The 21,531-nt window shown below is 37.5% G+C and overlaps 1 long non-coding RNA gene across 1 annotated transcript in view; it reads right to left on the reverse strand.

The window, feature by feature from the left end:
- The window catches only part of LOC118706091, a 101,900-nt gene that overhangs the window by 37,957 nt on the left and 42,412 nt on the right, over nucleotides 1-21,531 (reverse strand). Inside the window, exon 2 of the long non-coding RNA XR_006740062.1 lies at nucleotides 21,344-21,495. This is a non-coding gene — a long non-coding RNA (uncharacterized LOC118706091). The remainder of the gene's footprint in view (nucleotides 1-21,343; nucleotides 21,496-21,531) is intronic.

Below are 21,531 nucleotides of genomic sequence, written 5' to 3' on the forward strand. Positions count from 1 at the left end.
TATTCTAGGCCCTTTTTGTCCACTGTGATCCATTCATAAATTTCAAGATGTACAAAATAGATCTATGGGAGGGAAAATATTTTAAAATTTAAGCAATTTTCTTCCTTTCTACTCTAAAAATATTGCTTGTTAATGCTGACAACATCCCAGTGAGGTAAGGAGGTCAGGAACACCATTATCTCTCTGTTTTTAAAAGTGAGTACACAGAGAGGAAATAACTTGTTCAAGGACATGGTGACTCAGTCAGCAGAGGAGCCAGGACAAAAACAGCCCTCATTTTTTACTTTCAATACACACCAAGACCATGATCCACATGGGTTATGGGATTATGGCCCTTCACAAACAAGCGCTTATTAGTCAGACATGGAAATAATTATGTCCCTTTCACATTTTGAACAGAAGGCGAACTCTCAAAGATATTGGAAGAAGGGAAGTGAAATATTCCCCAAGACATTTTTTAATTACTTTTAATTTTAAGTCATAGATGGCTAGTCTGAAAATGGGGGGGAAAAACTCTTTCTTTGTCTTTTCCCCCCTCACCCCTACCACACCCCTGTGGGAAGGAGGATTACACTTTCCACTATTCCTAGGGTAGATTTTGTTCTTTTAAAGTAAACAAACACTTGAAAGCATTTTTGCTTCTAATATTAGCTTGGTCTTAAACCAGACTTGATTTGGCATTGAGTAACCAGAAAGGACAAATCATATTTTCGATGAGCAGTAGAGAAGATTCTCTTTTGACAGAGTTTTTTAGAATCATCATGACCCATAAATGGGACTGATTTTGATGAAGAAAAATAATGACATGAGATAACCACTCATCACCTCCCTTAGTCAGAGTCCCCTACATGGCCAAGAGAGATAGCTGCCTACATTCTCATTTCCCCTAGATTATATGTCATGAGTCTGGTTGTACTCTAATAAATTAACCTTTTTTTTTTTTTAAACTTAAGGAAGGTTGCCTTTTTTAGTTCACACAAAGATGGTTCACAGTGCCTAATGGAGGGCCTCACTCTATCCTTCCTATTTCTCTGCTCCCAAATTAAGCCTGCATTCTAATATGCCGCTAGCAAAGTTAAATTAAACAGCAGGTAACTTACTTGTTGAAATGTTTGGTATTTGATCATTTTGTTGTAGCATGTATTTTTTTTAATAGTGTATCATTAAAGATGAAGCCCTCTTAATCTAGTGATATGAATGGGCAAGTGGAGATGTGTATTAGCCTGTCTTAGCCTTCTTGGACTGCCATATACTACATAATGGGTGGCTTAAATCACAGTAATTTGTTTCTCACAGTTCTAGAAGTTGGAAAATCCAAGGTCAAGGTGTCATCCTGGAAGGATTCATTCTGAGCCTACTCACATTGGCTTATAGGCAGTCACCATCTCATTGCATGGTTACACAATCTCTTCTTGTATGCACATAAGGAGGGAGAGAGAGTAAGCAAGCTCTCTGGTAAATTTTTTATAAGAATATGAATCTTATCATATCAGAGGTATATATTTATAATTTCATTTAGTTACTTCCTTACATACCCCATCTCCATATATAGCTACACTGTGGGTTGTCTTTAATGTGTGAATTTAGGGGACAAAAAATTTAGATCATAATGATCCCCAAATACAGAAGTATCATAAGAAAATTTCCAAAGCATGATAGACTTTATTCTTAAATAACAGAAAGAAGCTTCTCCTAGTAATGTAATGAAAAGAGCTTCTGCTTCAGACCATACTATGGATGTAACAAGTATTGACAAATCAACGATAATTGTTTAAGGAATATTTTTATTATCCCAAATATAATGGTTTCCTTAAGTTATTGTAGAAATGTGTTTAATGGAGATGCCCCATAGTCTATGGTCCTTGCTAAGGCTCCAAGCAAAAGTAAATGGTGCCCAACATCTGACTTCCACCCCCAAGCATTTTTTTAGAGTGGTGCTAGACTATCAATGCAGAACTTGCCAAGAGATGGTGAGAGGGGTTCTGAGGCCTATCATTCACCATCTAGTTTAATCAAAAGAAAAGGTCTGAGATGGAGGTGACAATAAGGGAAGGATTTCTTATAATAAAGGTATAGTCTTGGTAGAAAGTGCTTATCACTCCCATTCAAACCCAAAGACAGGGTGCTTCAGGAGTACTACTTTGGAGAGTGACTTTGGAGAGTGTATGAAGGTTGTCTACAAAAAAGGCAGCAGTTCACTACCTGGATAAAGTAAGGTTTATGTTAGCCCCTTTTTGGGATTACAAGCAGTCTTAAGAGAAAGCTCTTGAAAACTTTGGGAACGATCTAATCTTGTGCCCCAGAATTTGGAGATCTGGTGCTTGTCACTGGCCAGCAGTAGGAAGGTTGCAGCTGCCCCTAATGGCAAAGCAGGCAAAGAGCTGCATTGGAGATGGCATGTTACCCCAGAATGTTCCCACAGGCTAGGTAGATCTGATGAAAGTGGGCTGGGTTAGAGAGATGTTGGAAGAATGCTTTCCTAGAGCACTGCCAGGTGCAGGTTGCTGGGGGCAACCCTGGCAAAAAAAGTTTACACTATTCAAAGCAGGAGTAAGTGACCACCAAAAAAGCCAGTCTAAGAATGCAGCCTGTGACCTGGAAGAGGACAGCATCTGAAGAATCCTCTGAAAGATCTCATGAGAAAAGAGTTAGCATCTGGACATCTGCTTGAAACAATAGCACCAGTCACCTCAGACCCCTCCAGTCTCTCCTCTTTCCTATCCAGAAGTTGCCAGAGGCAGCTAACTAGTGAGTGGATATAAACTTAGAATGGTTTTCTTAATACCAGAAAATGGACTGCAAGTGCATGGAAAAGCTATGGGATCTGCCTGCAATATAACTTATGGGTGCAGAAGGGAGATCCAAGAGTTAATTTGAAGGGCCGAGTTAAGAAAAGTTGTTTTATGTCAGTGCCCCGCCAAGCCTAGACTATTCCATAAATTGGTAATACTTGAATTTGTTTGCGTCATAAGATATTTTCCTGGAAAGATTTTGTAAGTAAAATTATATGAGAATCATAACCATTTTTATAATTCTCTTAGAAATATTTACAACTAAGTTGTTCTCATCTGAATATGTTTATTTGAAAACAAACTTTTGGGAAACATTACATTTTAGTAACTTTTTTTTCATAGGGAAAAAATCAATTTTCTCATTGAGAATTGGTTCTACTTGACAATGTCCAAAGCTGTCTTTTTGTATTAATTAGGTTGTCCAACAAACTATCTCTAAATAGAAAATGTACTACATCTCCTTGTATATATGTGTGTGTGTGTGTGTGTGTGTGTACACATATATAAATTACATGCATATGTAAAAATATGTGTATGTATATATGCTTGTATGTATGTTTTCATGTGTATATGTGTTTTGACATGTCAACAACTTTAGGCTACTGTACCCAGCTATTTAAACAAACACTAATAGGTGTTGCTATGAAGGGAGTTTGCAGATGTAATTAATGTCTATAATCAGTTGACTTTAAATTAGAGTGATTATCAAACTGTCTGTGGACAGCAACTTCAACTGGGGTCTGTGAGTTCCAGCCTCTCCAGGATCTGCATTTCATGATGGCCAGACCTATAGATTTAGAACTTGCTCACCCAGTCCCCACAATAATATAAGCCAATTCTTTGTAATAAATCTCTTAATATATGTGAGTGTGTTACCTTCTGAGGCAACATACATGCATGCATGCATGCATGCATACATACACACAAACTGGTTCTACTTCTCTGATTGAATCCTGATGAATATATTAAAACAAGAGAACTGTATGAATAATTTTAGTCCCTAAATCAGCCTTCTTGGGGGTCTACCCAAGAAAAACACAGCATAAGGCCCCAAACCAAACCAAACCAAACCAAACCAAACCAAACTAAACCAAACCAAACCAAAAATCAGTGAAGATGAACTAATAGAGAGCTTACACTTGTGGCAAGTGAAAATTAATGTTGGTTTTAATAAACAACCCCATCAAGGTAACAGTAATATCTGACTTTAAAAGGCTAGCTAAAAAAGAACTTCAGATTTTGTAGTTTGGCTTGCTGGAACATTTAAAAATTACAGATTTTGAAGTTAATATTATAAGCACAGTCTCCACAGCCTGACTCTCTGGGTTTGCATTTCAGTTCCACTTTTTAGTGGCAATGTGACCTTAGGCAAGTGAGCTCTCCGTGTGTTTTCTATGAAATAGAGATAAACAATGGTATCTCATCCATGGGTCTGCTGTGAGGATTAAGTGAGTTAATATATGCAAAGGATAGTATATAGGAAGAACAAAATGTTAGTGATTATTTTATTTTGTAGTATTGTGTTTATTATCATAAATGTATTTAGCCTGAAGAAAAAGTTCCAGAGAACATCTAAATGAAAGACAAGTAATTGTGCTATCTGCATATTTCAAAGGAGAAAGCTTGTATAATTTTAAGTGTTGAGACTCTTGTGAAACATCAAAAGCTTATTTTTTTAAATGTCCTTTATTACTTTGGCATGCATCCTGTTGATTCAAAGGGCTTTGCCCTTTCCATCTAAATTTTGTCAGGTGGAAGCTGCATCTTTTTTGTTTGTTTTAACTTCTAAAATGTCCAGTAACTTTCAGGTGTAGCTGATAATGCTTGGCTTCCTACAGTATTCAAGCTGACTCCCAATGCTTTGTCCTCTGTATGGATATCTACTGCAGTGACTGCATAGGGCTGTTACGGTTGAATTGTGTCCCCCCCAAAAGATGTGAAGTCTTAACTCCAAGCACCTGTGAATGTGACCTTATTTGGAAACAGGGTCTTTGCAGATGACCAAGTTAAGATGAAGTCTTTCATGTCCTATAGAAAGGGAATGTTTGGACAGACAGACACACACAATGAGTACCCCATGTGCAGATTGGAGTTATGCTGCCACAAGCCAGGGAACTACCAGAAGCTAGGAGAGAGACCTGGAATGGATCTGACAGGGCCTCCAGAAGAAGTGTGACCCTGCCTACACCTTGATTTCGGACTTCTGGCTTCACAGCTCGATGAGACAATAAATATCTGTGTTAGGTCAGTCAGTTTGTGGTACTTTGCCACAGCCCTAGAAAACTAACACAGAGCCATAACTTAGAGATCTATCCTTTTCATAGTCACTCCCTTGACTACTCTGTATTGAAAGTTCTATAGTAGATGATTTTAAAAAGAAGTTATAAGGGAGCACAAATTGTCTAAGCCACATACCTAAAGGAGTTTATTCCAAAAAGGGAAATTAAAGAGTCACTCAGACGAATAAATAGATTGAGCCTCTTGGCCTATGACATCTGAAGTCAATGTGCCTCATCTGTATTTGATGTGTCTGGCCCATGGAAGTTACTTGTAACTTATATGATATAAATATAAAACAACAGGGGAGTGTCTACTATTCACCCATTTCTATTTTGTTAAATATACATCTAATGTAACAACATCTAGAGTAATAAAGAGCTATGAGTAAAAGTCTTCTGGGAAATTGGTAATGAAAATACTTTTGTGGGAGATACAGTAATTTTACCCACCCAAACCCAATTGCAAAATTCGCTTTATAGAGATCAGATAACTCAAAGGCTGTGCTGTTTGACACATACATATTTCCCCTTCTGTCATAATTGCCTGGCCAGCCATGTGGAGACTGTTTCTTTGCCTTGTTTTTCCCTTTGAGAGTAAGTTTTTCTGAGAGAGGAAGAGGAAAGACAGCAAAACTGTTTTTTTGCTTAAGTGTAGAAATGTCACCATGAATAAAGAAATAAAAAAATGCTCCAATTCTGGTACAATCTGTAGTTGCAATTCCTGTGCATAGCTCAGTTTAACATAGCTGAAAGCAGTTTGATTAAATTACATATATCAGAGTGAAGATGCCTTTGGCCACTGAGATTCAACAGGAAAGGAATTTTATGACTGAATTAAAGCAAATCTGAAAAGTGAGGAGGCCTGAATAACCCCTCTTTCACCATGCCATAAAAGTCACTGTTTGATGTTAGTTTCTGAACTAATAAGATGTGAGTCATGATTTAAAAAATGAGTAAAGTCTCAAGAATATGGGCTTGCAAAATAATGTGCATCAATTCCCTGTAATAGAAAAAAGTTAGCTGATATACACTTAAGAGACTTATAAATGGGATATAAAATTAAATACTAGTGCATTCTCAATATGCTATAAGGATGTTGCCAGGTCCTGTGAGGAACAAGCAAAAATAAGGAAGGCAACTACTCCCAAGAATCTGAGTGTTGGTACATGAAATAAAGGCACATGTATAATAGTAAAGATGTATCTAAACAAAAGGACTGAGCAATGTATACTCTGAGCCAAATGGATAATATGGCACCAAAAAATCACAGGTTGCATTAATTCAACCATTTGTTCACTCATTCTTTCAGTTAATCAATAAATATTTACTGAGTATCTATTATATGCCATGTTCTGGGCTAAGTGGAAAAAACTGTACCTAATATTCACATAGCAGTATAAGTTTACAGACCACAGCCACATCCATGATTTCACCTTCTCATTTGAGCTGCACTTTATTTTACAGATGAGGAAACTAAGACCAAGAACACTCAAATAACCAAACTAACTAATCCAAAGAGAATTTGAGCTAGACCTGAAGATTTTAATAGCATGTTTCACTGATGACTCAGAGTTATCAAGTTTGGGTGCAGGAGAGTCATATGAAGTGAGATGAAGTCAGGTGAGTAAGTATGAATTTAGGGGAGATGTGGGGAGTTCTTTTAAGTGTTTTTTGAGTTTGAAATGATGTTCACATGAACCATCCACTGAGCCATGCAGGTGTGGACCTGCATCTTCAGAGAAGAGTCAATGGTAGCTAAAGATTTGGGAGTTAACTTTGTAGAAATTATAGTTGAAATATTAATAAGAATAGATGCATTTTCCCAAAGAGAAAGTATTAATAGTTGAGAAAAGGGCAAAGAAAACAATATTGTGAAAAGCTGACATTGGGGGGCGGGGGAAGAATTGACAAGAGCAGTCACCAAAGAGACAAGCAGTAGGAAAAGTGTCAGATAATGCTGCTTCATCCCAGGGGTTGACAGAATTACTTTGGGAGGAAATGATGAAAACCACAGGGAGTACAAGGAGAAAGGCCAGAAACAAGGGTCTTTGAAGATAACAGTGAGGGGCCGATTTGTGGTTCTTGGAAATGCAGGTTCAGTAAGCAGCAGGAGTGGAAGCAGACTAGGTGAAGAGATGGGTGAGTAGTGAGAAATGAAAGCAACAGAAATGTTAAAAGGTTAAGTGTGAAAGCGTTTAAGTGTGAAAAGTTATTCAATATAGTTTTTGTTTTTACCCAAAGAATCTAAAACTTAATATTGGATCTAGTAATAATTAATGTCATTTTTTAACATTCGTTTAAAATCTTGCTTGGCGTTGACTTGTATTGACATAACCTTCAAACACGTGGTATCTACAGAACGTGTGAAGTGCAATTAACAAGTTTTGCTTGAAAAAGTTTGTGTTTGGTTTGGTTTTTGTTGCAAAACTAGGGCTAAGAAGATGGCGGATGAAGAGCATATTCGGCACTGCATGCTTTACGAGTTCCAATTAGGAAGAAAAGCAAGTGAGGCTGCAAAAAACATCTGTAGTGCTCTTGGTCAAGATGCAGTTAGCGCCAGAAAATGCCAGCATTGGTTTGAGAAATTTCGCGAGGGAAATTTTTCGTTAGATGACAAGAGTGGTCGAGGCCGTGTGTCCAATTTTGATCAAGAAGCTCTTCAAGCTCTTTTGGTGCAAAATCCTCAAATTACCCAACAAGAGCTTGCGACAACTTTAAATTGTTCACAAAAAACAATTTCCAATCAATTGCGTGCACTTGGCAAAGTCCAAAGGTTTGGAAAATGGGTTCCTCATGAGTTGACTGACAACAACCGTAATCAAAGAGTCACAATTTGCAGTTCGCTCCTCTCTCGTCAAAACCGTTTGCCGTTTTTAGAGCAAATTGTTACCGGAGATGAAGAATGGGTGCTGTATGTTAATTTGAAAAGGCGGCCTCAATGGTTGGACAAAAATGAGGCTCCACAGCCTACGCCAAAACCTGACTTGCATGCGAAAAAAGTGATGTGTGGTTGGTGGAATTTTAAAGGAATTCTTCATTATGAACTTTTACCATCTAACCTAGGGGTGTCGAACTCAATCAGAGAAGGGGCCAAAATCTAAAATCCAGCCTAAATCACGGGCCAAATGGTTTACTGAACAGTCATAAACTGTCATTGTGATGGAAACGCAGCGGAGTGCAGTGATGACAGTGCGGTGCGGGCCACATTGCAAGGCCTGGCGGGACGGATTTGGCCCGCGGGCCTTGTGCTTGACACATGTGATAACCAAACCATTACAAGTGCACTGTATAGTGCCCAATTGGAAAGGTTAGCCCAAGCTTTAAGAGAAAAAGAACCCGCGCTGATTAATCGGAAGGGCGTAATTCTTCACCACGATAACGCACGACCGCATACTGCAAGAATCACTGCTGAAAAACTGCGCCAGTTGGAATGGGAAGTTCTCCTTCAACCTGCATATTCTCCTGCTATTGCTCCTTCAGATTACCATTTGTTTCGTTCTTTGCAAAACTTTCTTCTTGGAAAAAAATTTAATAATGAAGAATGCCTTAAAAATGCATTGACCGAATTTTTTTGCATCAAAATCACAAGAATTTTACAACAGAGGGATTAAAATGCTTCCTGAGCGTTGGGCACAAGTAGTAGAAAACAACGGCAACTATATTGTTGATTAAATTTTGTTGTATTGTTGAAATAAATTTGATTTAAAAAAGTATTTAAAAACGACATTAATTATTACTAGACCTAATATCTTGCTAATTAAGTGAAAGCAGTATTCTACTTCATTGACTCTTTTAATCATTCTTATTGGAAGGTTGGCAGGTAATTTAGGGAATTGTCTAAAATCTGATTACTATTAGACCCAGAATTTAGTCATCATGATGGTAGAGAGTAAGGCATGGCCAAGCAAAATCTAATCATGAGGATGTTCAGTACAGCATAGGGAATCTAGCCAATAATGTCATTACTATGTATGGTGTCAGATGGGTACTAGACTTATAGGGGGGAATGTAACTTCCTAAGTCATATAAATGCTGCACACCTGAAACTAATGTAATATTAATGTCAACTGTAATTGAAAAATGACAATTTTAAAAATCTAACAAAGGTTATGCTTAATGAGAAGAAGAGAGAACAAACCACTAGACTGTGCTCTTCACAGCAGGGTGAGTGCCCTTGCTAGTCACCATCTAGTCCCACTACCCAGGAAGCCTCAACACATGGTGGGTGCTTACATTGCTGAACGGAATATGAATGTGTTGACTGTAAAAATAATTTTTTTTATTGTACATAATTTTGGGAAACTCATTAAGGAGTTACCTGGTGGAATCCAGCACTGCAGACTTGAAGGCAACGTTTTCAACCAGAAAGTCAACATTCAGGACAAATACAAAGCCTTCATATTTTAATGGCTTTCTGCTATCTCTAACTTAACACATTTTTTAAGGCTTTTCACTTAAATATATGAATAAAAATATATGCATAATACAAAGAGGTATGCTGTATAAATGGGTTCATGTAGTGTATATAAACTTTTAGAACTGAGGGATATCTATATTCTACATCTACCTATCCTATATAATAAATAGGGAATGTGCAAATTGACCATCATTCCACCACAAAGATGGCAGCACGCAAAGTGGAGGTGTGTGTGAGGGTCTGTAACACAAGATGGCTGAGCCCACAGTGGAGGCTGAGTTTCCGTAACAAGCCTTAATGAGCAATCAGCAAGGATCTGAGGCTGCATCCCATCCCAACCCCTGAGGGGTTTGACAGGGGACCTCTGGCCATGCCCTCACTGTGATGTCAGGCTGGGGGACCTCGGCCGTGCCCTCCACCTGGCAGGGTTTGGTGGGGACCTCAGACCATGCCCCTGCCCAGTGGGGCTTGATTGGGGACTCCAGGCTGTGTCCCCTGCCCCTGTGCCAGGCCAGGGGACCTCAGGTCGTGCCCCCTTCCCAGTGGGGCTTGACAGGGGATCTCCAGCTATGCCCCTCACTGAGCAGGGCCTGATGGGGATGAATGGCACGCCCACTGTGGGCTGATCCCCACAGGCCATGCCCCCCCACCAGTGCATGAATCTATGCACCAAGGACTCTAGTATAGATATATTTTTATAGTTTTACTAGAGGTCCAATACACAAACATTTGTGCACTGGTAGGGGAGTCCCTCAGCCAAGCCTGCTCCCTCTCACAGTCCGGGTGCCCTCAGCGGATGTACTACAGATGGTTTAGGCCTGCTCCCAGTGACCGGACAATCAGGGGAAGGTACTGCCTGGTCACTCCACTGCTGTTGCCACTGACGGCTGCTATAGCTGCTGGCCCTTGGACCTCGCAGCTACCATGATGTTTTCATCACCATGGACTCCATTCCCTTCACCATAAAAAAATGACAACTTTCTTAAGGCATTTTCAAGATGTCTCTATCATAGGATATGACATTTCTTTCTTTCTTTCTTTCTTTCTTTCTTTCTTTCTTTCTTTCTTTCTTTCTTTCTTTCTTCCTTCCTTCCTTCCTTCCTTCCTTCCTTCCTTCCTTCCTTCCTTCCTTCCTTCCTTCTTTCCTTCCCTTCCTTCCTTCCTTCCTTCCTTCCTTCCTTTCTTTTCTTTTTTTTTCCCTCACCTGAAGATATTTTTCCATTAATTTTTAGAGAGTATGGAAGGGAGAGGGAAAGAGAGAGAAACATCAATGTGAGAGGGGGACTCATTGATTGGTTACCTCCTGCATGAGCCCTAACCTGGGCCCCAGCCAGTGAGGAGCCTGCAACCTTGTAATATGTCCTTTACCAGAATCCAACTGGGACCCTGCAGTCCGCAGGCCGAGGCTCTACCCACTGAGCCAAAAATGGTTAGGACAGGATATGACTTTCCTTAGCCCTCCAGGAGCAGACCTCTATTTTTTCCTCTAGGAGTGAGGTGGAAAAACCCTAGATCACCTTCTTATATTCTTATTACCCAAGCAAGTGTCATACCATAAGCTTAGTCAATGAGTGGTCTGCAAAGGTGTTTCCTGTGCAGCTCTCATGCAGAGGCAGGACTTGACTTACCATGGCTCTCTCCAGGCCTCACAGCCACAGTGGCTTTGTCAAGAAAAATGTCCAGAAGAAGTCTGGTCTAAATAGCATACTATCCTTTCATTAGTATAGATATTAGTGTTCTGTTTAACAGTAAATCATGATAATTTCCCAGTAAAAGGATTCTAATAACTAATAATTCTTTATATGAATAAGTCATAATTCAAATGTTTCTTGGTTGTTTTGAAATTTATTTTATGGAAGATATCATAACTATGGTATTTGTTGCAAATTTTTCATATTATATGATTTTCCTTTTAATTTTTTGGTATTGGAAACCTTAATTTTTATTTATCTCAGTCAGAAGAATATAACTTTAGTGAAGAGGAAAAATACAACTAAAAGAATAAAGTACCAAGTCCTACTTGTAAGACTTTTATATTTCCTTCTTTGATACTACACTTTTTATTTTTTTTAAATTACAGTTGACATTCAATATTATTTTATACTAGAGTCTTGGTGCACAAAATTTGTGGGGCAGGGTTGTCCCTCTTGCAGTCTGGGAGCCCTTGGGTGTCTAACTGACGGCTTAGGCCACCTCTCCAGGGGGCGTAGGCCCAAGTCATCAGTCAAACATCCTTACCACCGCTGCACTCGCCAGCCTGAGCCAGGCTGCTGGCTGAGCGGTACTTCCCCTGTGGGAGCACACTGACCCCCAGGGGGCAGCTTCGGTGTTGTGCGTCTGTCCCCTGTTGGTCAGTGTGCATCATAATGACCAGCCATTCTACCGTTCGGTAGATTTGCATATTAGCCTTTTATTATACAGGATTAGTTTCAGGTGTAAAGCATAGTGCTTTGACATTTATATAATTTATACTAATACTAGAGGCCCAGTTCATGAAATTCATGCACAAGGTGATGGTGTGTCCCTTAGCCCAGCCTGCACCCTCTGCCTGCCAGCTTAATCATCCCCGAACCACTCCCCTGACACCTAACTGCTCCCCTGCTGGCCCAATCATTCCCAACTGCCCTCCCCTGCTCGCCTGATCACCCAACTGCCTTCCCCTGTGGGCTGAGGGGACTGGGGGATTCTGGCTGGATGAAGTGGGACTGAGGGTACTGGGGGACTCCAGCTGGATGAGGTGAGGCTGAGGGGACTGGGTGCCGCCATCTTGTGGCTGTGGACACCTCTATCTTATGAGGGCATGGCAGTAAATTACCATGTTTGCTCTTTATTAGATAGGATGATATATTTGATGTTTTCTGTCTTATGGTAAATTTTATTTATGTTTCTGTAGGTTTTTTTTTTTTTTTAATGCAACCACTCTCTTTTTCTGGGTTTTACTATTTTAAACTATCCTATATAATAAAGAGCAAATATGCTAATTGATCCTCACAGCATCACAAAGATGGAAGTGCCCACAGCCAATAAGGATGAAATGTGCTAATTGACTGCCATACCCTCAAACATAGTTGCACCCAAGCCAATAAGGAGGGAATATGCTAATTGACTGCCAAACCCTCAAAGATGGCAGTGCCCACAGCCAATAGGAAGAAATATGCTAATTGATTTCCACATCCTCAAAGATGTCAGTGCCCAGTCTCCTCAACCCTGCCAGGGTGGTAGGCACGTGGCACACACTTGCCTCTGAAGTCCCCAGTCCTCTCACCCCCAGCTGCCCAGGGCCAGCCTGAGGTGCAAACAAGTCTCAGATAGTGGCTGCCTAGCTGATGCCTGAGGCACAGGTAAGCCTTGGATGGTAGTTGCCCAGCCACACAAGGCTGTCCGAGGCTCAGGAAACCAGGGCCGGCTGAGGCTTGGGCTGCTGGTAGTGGCAGCAGCAAAGGTGTGATGGGGGCATCACCTTCCCAGTGGCTAAGTTGCCTCCCACCCCTGAGGGATCCCAGACTGTGAGAGGGGACAGGTCAGGCTGAATTTTCATGCACTGGGCCTCTAGTTTTTTATGTTATTGTAAAATTTAAAATACAGTGATTTTGAAAATTCACATTGTGTTTTATGTTTGACTTGTGGCTATGATTGTATTTATTCAAAAAGATGGTCCAGGTTTTCCTTTCTAATTTTCAAAATCTAGTGCAACTGCATCTTCTGAGTCATTTTTTCCATATTAGGCGAGGAATTTAGCATGCTTTTAATCATCTTCCCTTTTAATATAATTTGTTTTTTATTGTCTCATTGTTGTAATTTCATTATTTTTTATATTATACATCTTTTCTTTCAAGATTCTTTTGTTACTTATTTTAAATAACCATTTAAACTCAATTTTATTTTTAATTGGTTTCAATATCAACTGTTAATCTTTATTTTTTTCTTACCATGATTTCCTTACTTTTGATTTTTTAAATTTATATTTATCTCCCAGTAGAAGCATCTCTTCAAGTGATTTTTTTATTCAATATTATGGATGATACATTTTTTCTCAACATGCCTGTATTTTACCATAACTTTCTATTTCCTTCATGCCTGAATGACAAATTGGTTTAACATAACATCTTTGGCTCACCAGTTTTTTTTTCCCCCTTCTAAATTCTGTGGTTTATTTGTTCATTGCTTTTTGGTCCTTCCCATTGCAAAAGAATAGTCTGAAGCCAATCCAAGTTTGATTTCTCTGTTAGTAATATGTTGTCTGGAGGATTTCTTGTTAGATGATTTTGTTTGTTCTTGTAAGTCCAAAATTTTGTCACTATTTGGTTTATTTTCAATATTTTACTTTAGGCCCATTTCAACTTAAGAGTTATCTTTGACAATTGTGTCCCTATTTATCTTATCATAAAATGCTGTTGATTTATTCCTCCTAATAATCTCTGAAGTCTTTCTTACTCTCCTCTGTTACACTCAAAGTCAAGCCACTGTTATGTGTTACTTTTTACTAGAAAGTAACTTCTAGTAAACCTACACACTGTAGCTAGAGAAGTTGGTTTCTCCCAAATTTAAATTTGTCCTCCTCATAAATCTGCTTGAATTAGCAAACATCTAACATGGATTTATCACAGGATATTTCAAATTGCAGGTGGAAATCCACTGGTGAATCATAAAATTAAGTTGTTAGATCATAAAAGGATAAAAATCATTTTATACATGAAATATACATGTGTAGATGTATTTATATATACACATATATAAATATATATAATGTCATAAGTCTAAACAAGAGATTTAACAAACTATTATCTACTTTTTTAATAATAAAAATATCCTAATTTGTCCTATTTGTATTGTGCTCTATTTCATGTTTTTTTTTAATGCTTTCGTGATCTAGCAAATTGATTTCTATATATGTACATGTGGGTATGCGTACTACATTATGATGTAAAAGTATCTCTTACTGAATATCTTGGTTAAAAAAAAAGTGATTGAAGTATCTGACCTGCAGTGCCCTAGATGGTCTGGCTCTTACCTACCTCGTCATTATCATCTTATATATGTTTCTCCCGTCTCTCAGTCCCAGTCTGACTGGCCTTATAGTTCTTCATTCATGCTATACTCCTGAATGCTAAATAACTTCATATTTTATATTCTCTCTGCCCGAGAGTCTCCTGTTTCTTGCTTAATTTCCACTGTCTCTCAGACCTCTTAGGATATATAACTGCCTTAAGAAAACCTTTTCTGACCTCCTGACTAGATAAAATCATCCACATTTTTGTCCTGGTTGTAATTTTATATTTATGCATGTGGTTATCTGTCTCTCCAATTACCTACAAAGACAGGGATATGGAAGATGCTTCTTTTTGCTTTTTTTACTTTGTACTAGAATAATTATTTGAATATACATAACAGCTGGTTGTATATTCACACAAGGTTTTGTTTTAGTTTGGGGAGGTTGTTTTTCACTGTAATTTTGGTTACTACTTTGTTTCTAATTTCTTGTTTCTTCCTACTCTTATACCTTCCTTGTAAAGATTTAGATTCTTATAATAGATACATTTTTTTTCTCTTTTCATATTGACTCAATATTTTAATAGTTACTCTTCTCTGCATTCTGAAATAGCTTCTCAGATCTATTCTCCTCAATTACTGGATTTAAACTGTGTAAATTCTGTGTGTTTTTTTCTGCCACTACTTTTTATTCATTTACTATTTTCTTACTTGAACATGTTATAGCCTTACCTTATTTTTTTTTATCTTGTTACTAGAGGCTTGGTGCACAAATTGGTGCATGGGTGTGTTCTGGCTGGCCAGAGGGAGGGGATGCAGGAGGTTGGCTGGCCAGCCCCACCCCATGGTTGAGCTACTGATGGAACTCCCAGTCAAGGGGACAATTTGCATATTAGGCTTTTATTATATAGAATCTTTAAGTCTCAGTCCATTTAATCCTTATTATTTTCTGCTTCTTTCTCATATCAACCATATACCCCTTCATCTTAATAAAGACGTCACACAATTTTCTAAAACTTTCTTCTGGTTTTATTATAACTTGGTTTCAAAAGTTTATGTATCCTTTTAGAACTTAGGAGGATGACATTGCATTCATTTGAGCTTCAAGGGTCTCTTTTTTTCTTCTTTCTTCTTTATTCCTCCTCCCCCTCCTTCTCCCCTTCCTTTTCCTCCCTCTTCCTCCTCCTCCTTCTCCTCCTCTTTCTTTCTTCTCTTTCCCCCCTAATACCTCTGTTTTCCTAATACTGTTTATGCTATTCCCTGTCCACTTAAAAGTTGTAGGTTCTCAGATCTCTAGCAGTAGGACAATGTGATATGCAAAATGTCTAGCCCCAGAGCAGTTCTCTAAAGAGGCTCGTTGGCATTAGATGGAACCTTTTTTTTTGTTTCAGTCTATTTCTCTAATACACATGACAATTTCTCAGTGTTTTTATATACTTACTGGGAGTATGAAGAGGGAAGGAAATTGATATTTTGAATGATTCAGAAATTTGGCTGAACATGGACAGAGAAGCCCTGCTCAGTTCTCAGGATGAAGGAGATTACACATCTCTGAGCTGGACAAACAATGGTATGTGTCAAAGTCTTTTTCTGTCTACTTTAAAATTGGCAGATTTGTCGAGACCGGTTTGGCTCAGTGGATAGAGCGTCGGCCTGTGGACTGAAAGGTCCCGGGTTCAATTCCGGTCAAGGGCATGTACCTTGGTTGCGGGCACATCCCTGGAAGGAGGTGTGCAAGAGGCAGCTGATCAATGATTCTCTCTCATCGATGTTTCTGACTCTCTATCCCTCTCTCTTCCTCTCTGTGAAAAATCAATAAAATATATTTAAAAAAAAGTTGGCAGGTTCATTCTGTTTAATAAAGTAAAACATGAATAGGTAAGCTCTTGTTTCTGAAATAAGCTCTGTTGTTTTTATAAGTAGTTAAACTTTCATATGTGAAGGCAACAGGTTAAATAGCAATCTCAGTTTTTGCTGTTTTATTTTTTTATATGTTTTCATTTATCTTACATGATGAAATTAAAATTCTGATATTGACTACTTTTTCACAGAAATTTTATATATTGTCTATTCTTAAATTTGAGCAATAAAGACATTTACTTTTTGGTATCAGGAAGGAAATTATACTTATGATCTCCTTAGAATTAATTGTCTAAATCAGCTTGGGAATGCTTCGTTTACCCATTTGGGGCAGACAGTAAATGAGTCTATATCAAAAGATCTACTTGGGAGCATTTTTATTTTATGAAGTTATCAGACATTGTTGTACATTCCCCTAACCCTGAACTGAGCAGGTTTCTTGAATTTACAAAATATAAAGAACTGTGAAGCCATACCAATGATAATAATACCCTTACTACTTTTATTAACCTGAATCCCCCAATGTGATTAAATTTCCGGCATTTAAAATTACTAGGTTGGCAGAAGAAAACTTTTGTAGGTGATGAATATGCAATTACCTTGACTGGTGATAGTTTTCATGATATCTGTACTTTTTAAATGTTAAATTGCATTCATTAAATATGTGAAAGTTTTTTTCTATATCAATTGCACCTCAATAAAGCTGTTGAAATAAATTAAATTTCAAGGATGGTATACTAGTATTTCTCAAGAGTCTTTGGGTTCTGAACTAATAAGAAATTTTTATTTTTATGTTTGTTTAGACATAAGCTATGTAGGTGCATCCTTTAGCTAATAATGATTAGGTATATATGAACTTTTCTGTTTGGGTTTTCTTGTTGCTTATCATGTTTGTCATCCTGATGCTCAGGCTCTGATATCCCAGGGTTGTTTTGGTTTTCAATGGATATTTATGCTTCTATCAGGTCGATTTAAAAAATTTTACCAGGGGCAACAATTTCCCAAAGTATTTTTACTTATCATTGTCACTAGTTATTAAGCCTTCTGCTCAGACCCATCTTTCAGAAACAGATATGAACTTTATGAGTCACTGAGTGATTTAAGTAAAGTAAATTTAATAGCTTTAGGGGAGAAACTCAAGGGAAAAGGAAGCTTGTGTCTTTTTGTACAGGTATTGTTAAATCAAGACATAGAAGAACCAATTTTATTTCCTCAGAATTGATAAGGTCAACAGTAGTTTCAGCCTATATTCTATCTGTGTTGTTAAAAGAAAATACCCCATAAGACGATTGTGAATAAAGTGCTGTTAATTCTTTTGTTGTTGTTATTAATCATTAGTGGTAGACACTGTAATTCTGCCCTAGCCAGCTTATCTCTGTTATAATGCTTGCCCTAATAAATATGTGGTGACATAGTTTCATCAATGTTGATAAAGTTCTGATTAGGTTTTAGAAGAAAATCATTTCATGTTTTAGCATTTTTGCTGAGAATACTGTACTAGGATGATTTTGAATATTTAATATGCTTAAATATTAATGTGAAATTACATTTAGATTAATATAGAGATTGTATTTAACATTATAAGTTATGATTTTTTAAAATATCATAAAGAGAAATAGGTTATCTTTGAAGTGCTGTCACATCAAAGTTCACAAATGGAGCAAAGTGCCTATTCTAGTGTGTGCTTAAAGTGAAATGGGACAGGACAATATAGTGTTTAAAAAGTTTGGGGAGCCATACTTACATTACTCACACCACTTTTATTACTTAGATCTTACAATTCAGTCAGTTTCATGAGACTTTTAAGAATTTTATTTACTTAAGGATTTATGTATTTATGGATTATTCTTAGACATAAAAGCGATTGAGAATATACTTCTTCATAAACATCCTTTATAGAAATATGGGGCTTAGAAGAAAGAGAAAGTGTATCTGGGGGAATCTTATAAAGAGTACTTGAAATTATAACTGTGTGGGTTGTCACAACTCAATGGTATGGAAATTGGGATAATTCAACAGACTTATAGTAGCCCTCATCCTAAATACCATACTGAAGATCTAGCCAATTCTAGTAAAAAAAAATATTTTTTCTTTACAGGAAAATCAACAGGAGAAAAGTGAGGAGGTCAAATGGTAATTGATTTTTTTCAGAAGTGGCATTGTGTTGAAAGCCAGACAAATTTTTTTCAGGTTTATTACAAAAGCTGATAATTATGAGAAGAACTCTAAATATATAAACAAGGATCCTATATTATGCCTCATCTCAAATCTCATGGATTGAGGACCGGTGTTTCTTTCCCTCTTCTAATACTAGATTTGCAGAGCTGTAATTCCATGGGCTATCCTTACCTGTACCTTCCCACCCAGTTCCTCTAGTTGAATGAGAAAGTTCAGTGATATAAAAAATATTTGACTCACTAAGAGGCAAATAAAACAAACTGGATATCTGGGTCAAAAACAGTCAAAATGCCAAGGAGATTATGTAGCTGAAGTCCTAAGGCAATTTGAGAAATTAATATAAATCTTCGAAAAGGCTCAAAGGGTAGGCTTTCTCAACAAGTAGAACATTAGTGTTTAGATTTCCGTAGGCAGGGCGACACAGGTAGAACATTGGAGTTTTTCTTCCCCTTTAAACAAAATACCTGAACTTTGAACTGAAATCCAAAGCTCCTTCATTTTACACCGGAAGGAAGTCAAGAAAAGATATAGCTGCACATTTCTATTTCTTTGCTCCTCAAAAACTTTTGAGAATTAGCCCCTCTCAGTCCAATAATGTTCAACTCAGTATCCTGATTATTAAAGACTTACGTTTTTTCAATTCAACAAATTTATTTCAGCTGAGGATCAAAAAGACTTTTGGCCAATGGTGCAACTGAGGTTCTTTTTCCTACTGAAGAAATAAAAAGATAAGTCTCCTCTCCACACAGCTTCATTCTTCAACTAAGCTCTCTTGGCTAATGAGCATAGCAGAGGCATGTCACCCAGTAAATTTCACTTTGATGGGTTTTAGCAAACATCTAAGTGAAAATGGAAAATACAGTAGCACCACTGTGTGCTTGGGTTTACAATTGTAGTGGAAGAAATGAGGAACAGTATGACTTCTAATGTCAGAGGTGGGTCCCACTGATTGTTTACAGTTTTTTCTCTCTTTTGATGTAACATTTATATATAGTGAAGTGCACAATTCTTTTAAGTACACATTCATGAATTTTGGTAAATGCATACACTTGTATAACCCAATCCTCTTTATCCTCATCCCAGAAACTTCTGGCATGTCCCTTCTAATTAGTTAATGCTCTAGTCCCCCCTTCAGAGGCAACTTTTTTTTTTAAATCACAAAATAGTTTTGCTGATTCTGGAATTATATATAGTTTTGATAATATTAAATGTATTCTTTTGTGTAAGCCTTTTGCTTTGGTTTGCTAGAGCAACCATAAAAATTACCATAGACTGATGATGTAAACAACAGAAATGTATTTTCTCACAGTTTTGGAGACTGAAAGTCTAAGATCAAGGTGTTAATAGATTTTTTTTCTGAGCCCTCTTTCCTGTGTTCTCATATGATTGTTTCTTGATCACTGTTTTGTCTGTGTCTTATTATTGTCTTCTTATATGGACACCAGCATATTGCATTAAGTCCTATCCATATGTCCTCATTTTATCTTATATACTTTTTAAAGCCCTATCTCCAAATACAGCCACATACTGAAGGTACTAGGATTTAGGAATTCAATATATGAATTTGGAGGGACACAATTCAGCAGCCTATACATAATAGGAGGCTCCTTTTAATCACCAAAATGTTTCTGAGATTCATCCATGTAATTTATATCAGTAGCTCATTCTTTTTTATTCCTGGATAGTACCCATTTACATTCCTACTATCAATTTTTGTGAATTCTGGTTGTTCCAAGTTCTTATTAACATTTGGTGTTATCAGTCTTTTAAATTTTAGTCATTCAGGTTGGTGTCATTCATTTTGGCTTTAATTTGCATTTCTATTTGATTTAGAACAGTGGTTCTCAACCTATCTAGTGGTTCCCACAGGTTGAAAATTGCTAGCAGGGTTGCCTAAGACCATCGGAAAACACAGATATTTACATTACGATTTAGTAACAATAGCAAAATTACAGTTATGAAGTAGCAACGAAAATAATTTTATGGTTGGGGGTCACCACAACATGAGAAACTGTATTAAAGGGTCATGGCATGAGAAAGGTTGAGAACCACTGATGTAGAGTATTTTTTGCATGTGTTTATTGGCCATTTGTGTGCCAGACTAATTTAATTCACATTAAATAGAGAGCAACTGGAGATCTTCAGGATATATTTATGTAAAGCAAATATTCCCAATTTGTTCATCACCTAAATCATGTAAAAACTTAGTTCTGATATTGCACCTGATATTTCTCAGTCGAACATCCCTCCAGGGATCCCAGATTGGAGAGGGTGCAGGCTGGCTGAGGGACATCCCTCCCCCAACCCATGCACAAATTTTGTGCACCGGGCCTCTAGTAGATTTATAAGGAATAAATAAATTTAAATGTAATTTCAAATTATAATTACTGTTTGATGCAAATATAGATGCTGTGGAGGCACATGCAGTTACACAATTTATTAGAATCAGGAAAGGCTTAAAAAGCCATTTCTATGTTGAATCTTGATGGAAAAGAAAGCATTATCTAACTAAAGGGATAGGGTGTGGGGGGAAAAATGAGAATGTCCTAAGTATAGGTTATATTAAGATAGACTAAGAAATACTGGAAATTAAAAATAATTTAATACAGCTGGGTTGTGTACTATTGCCTGTTTTACTTCTCAATTGCTGTGTAACTAACCACCAAACTTCATGGCTTAAACTTTAAACCTTACACAATAACAATATTTATTTTATGATGAATCTGCAGTCCAGTCAGGGCTTGGTGAGAATATTTGTGTCTGCTCTATTCACCATAACTTTGGCTCAAGCTTTGGAGTTGAGATCATATGAAAGTTCATTTACTCACATGTCTGATGCTTAGATTGGGAAGACACAAATTCTCATGTTAGAAAATCTGTTTTTTTTTTGGTTTTCTTTATCTTCACATAGTTTCTCAATATGGTATCTCCAGTGTGGTAGCTGAGTTTCTTGCTTCCCAAGGTTCCAAATGTACAGGTTCTGAGACACACAGAGAGAGGGATAGACGGTAAGGAG

Source organism: Pipistrellus kuhlii, unplaced genomic scaffold (assembly GCF_014108245.1).
Source record: "Pipistrellus kuhlii isolate mPipKuh1 unplaced genomic scaffold, mPipKuh1.p scaffold_m20_p_5, whole genome shotgun sequence".
Lineage (NCBI taxonomy): Eukaryota > Metazoa > Chordata > Mammalia > Chiroptera > Vespertilionidae > Pipistrellus > Pipistrellus kuhlii.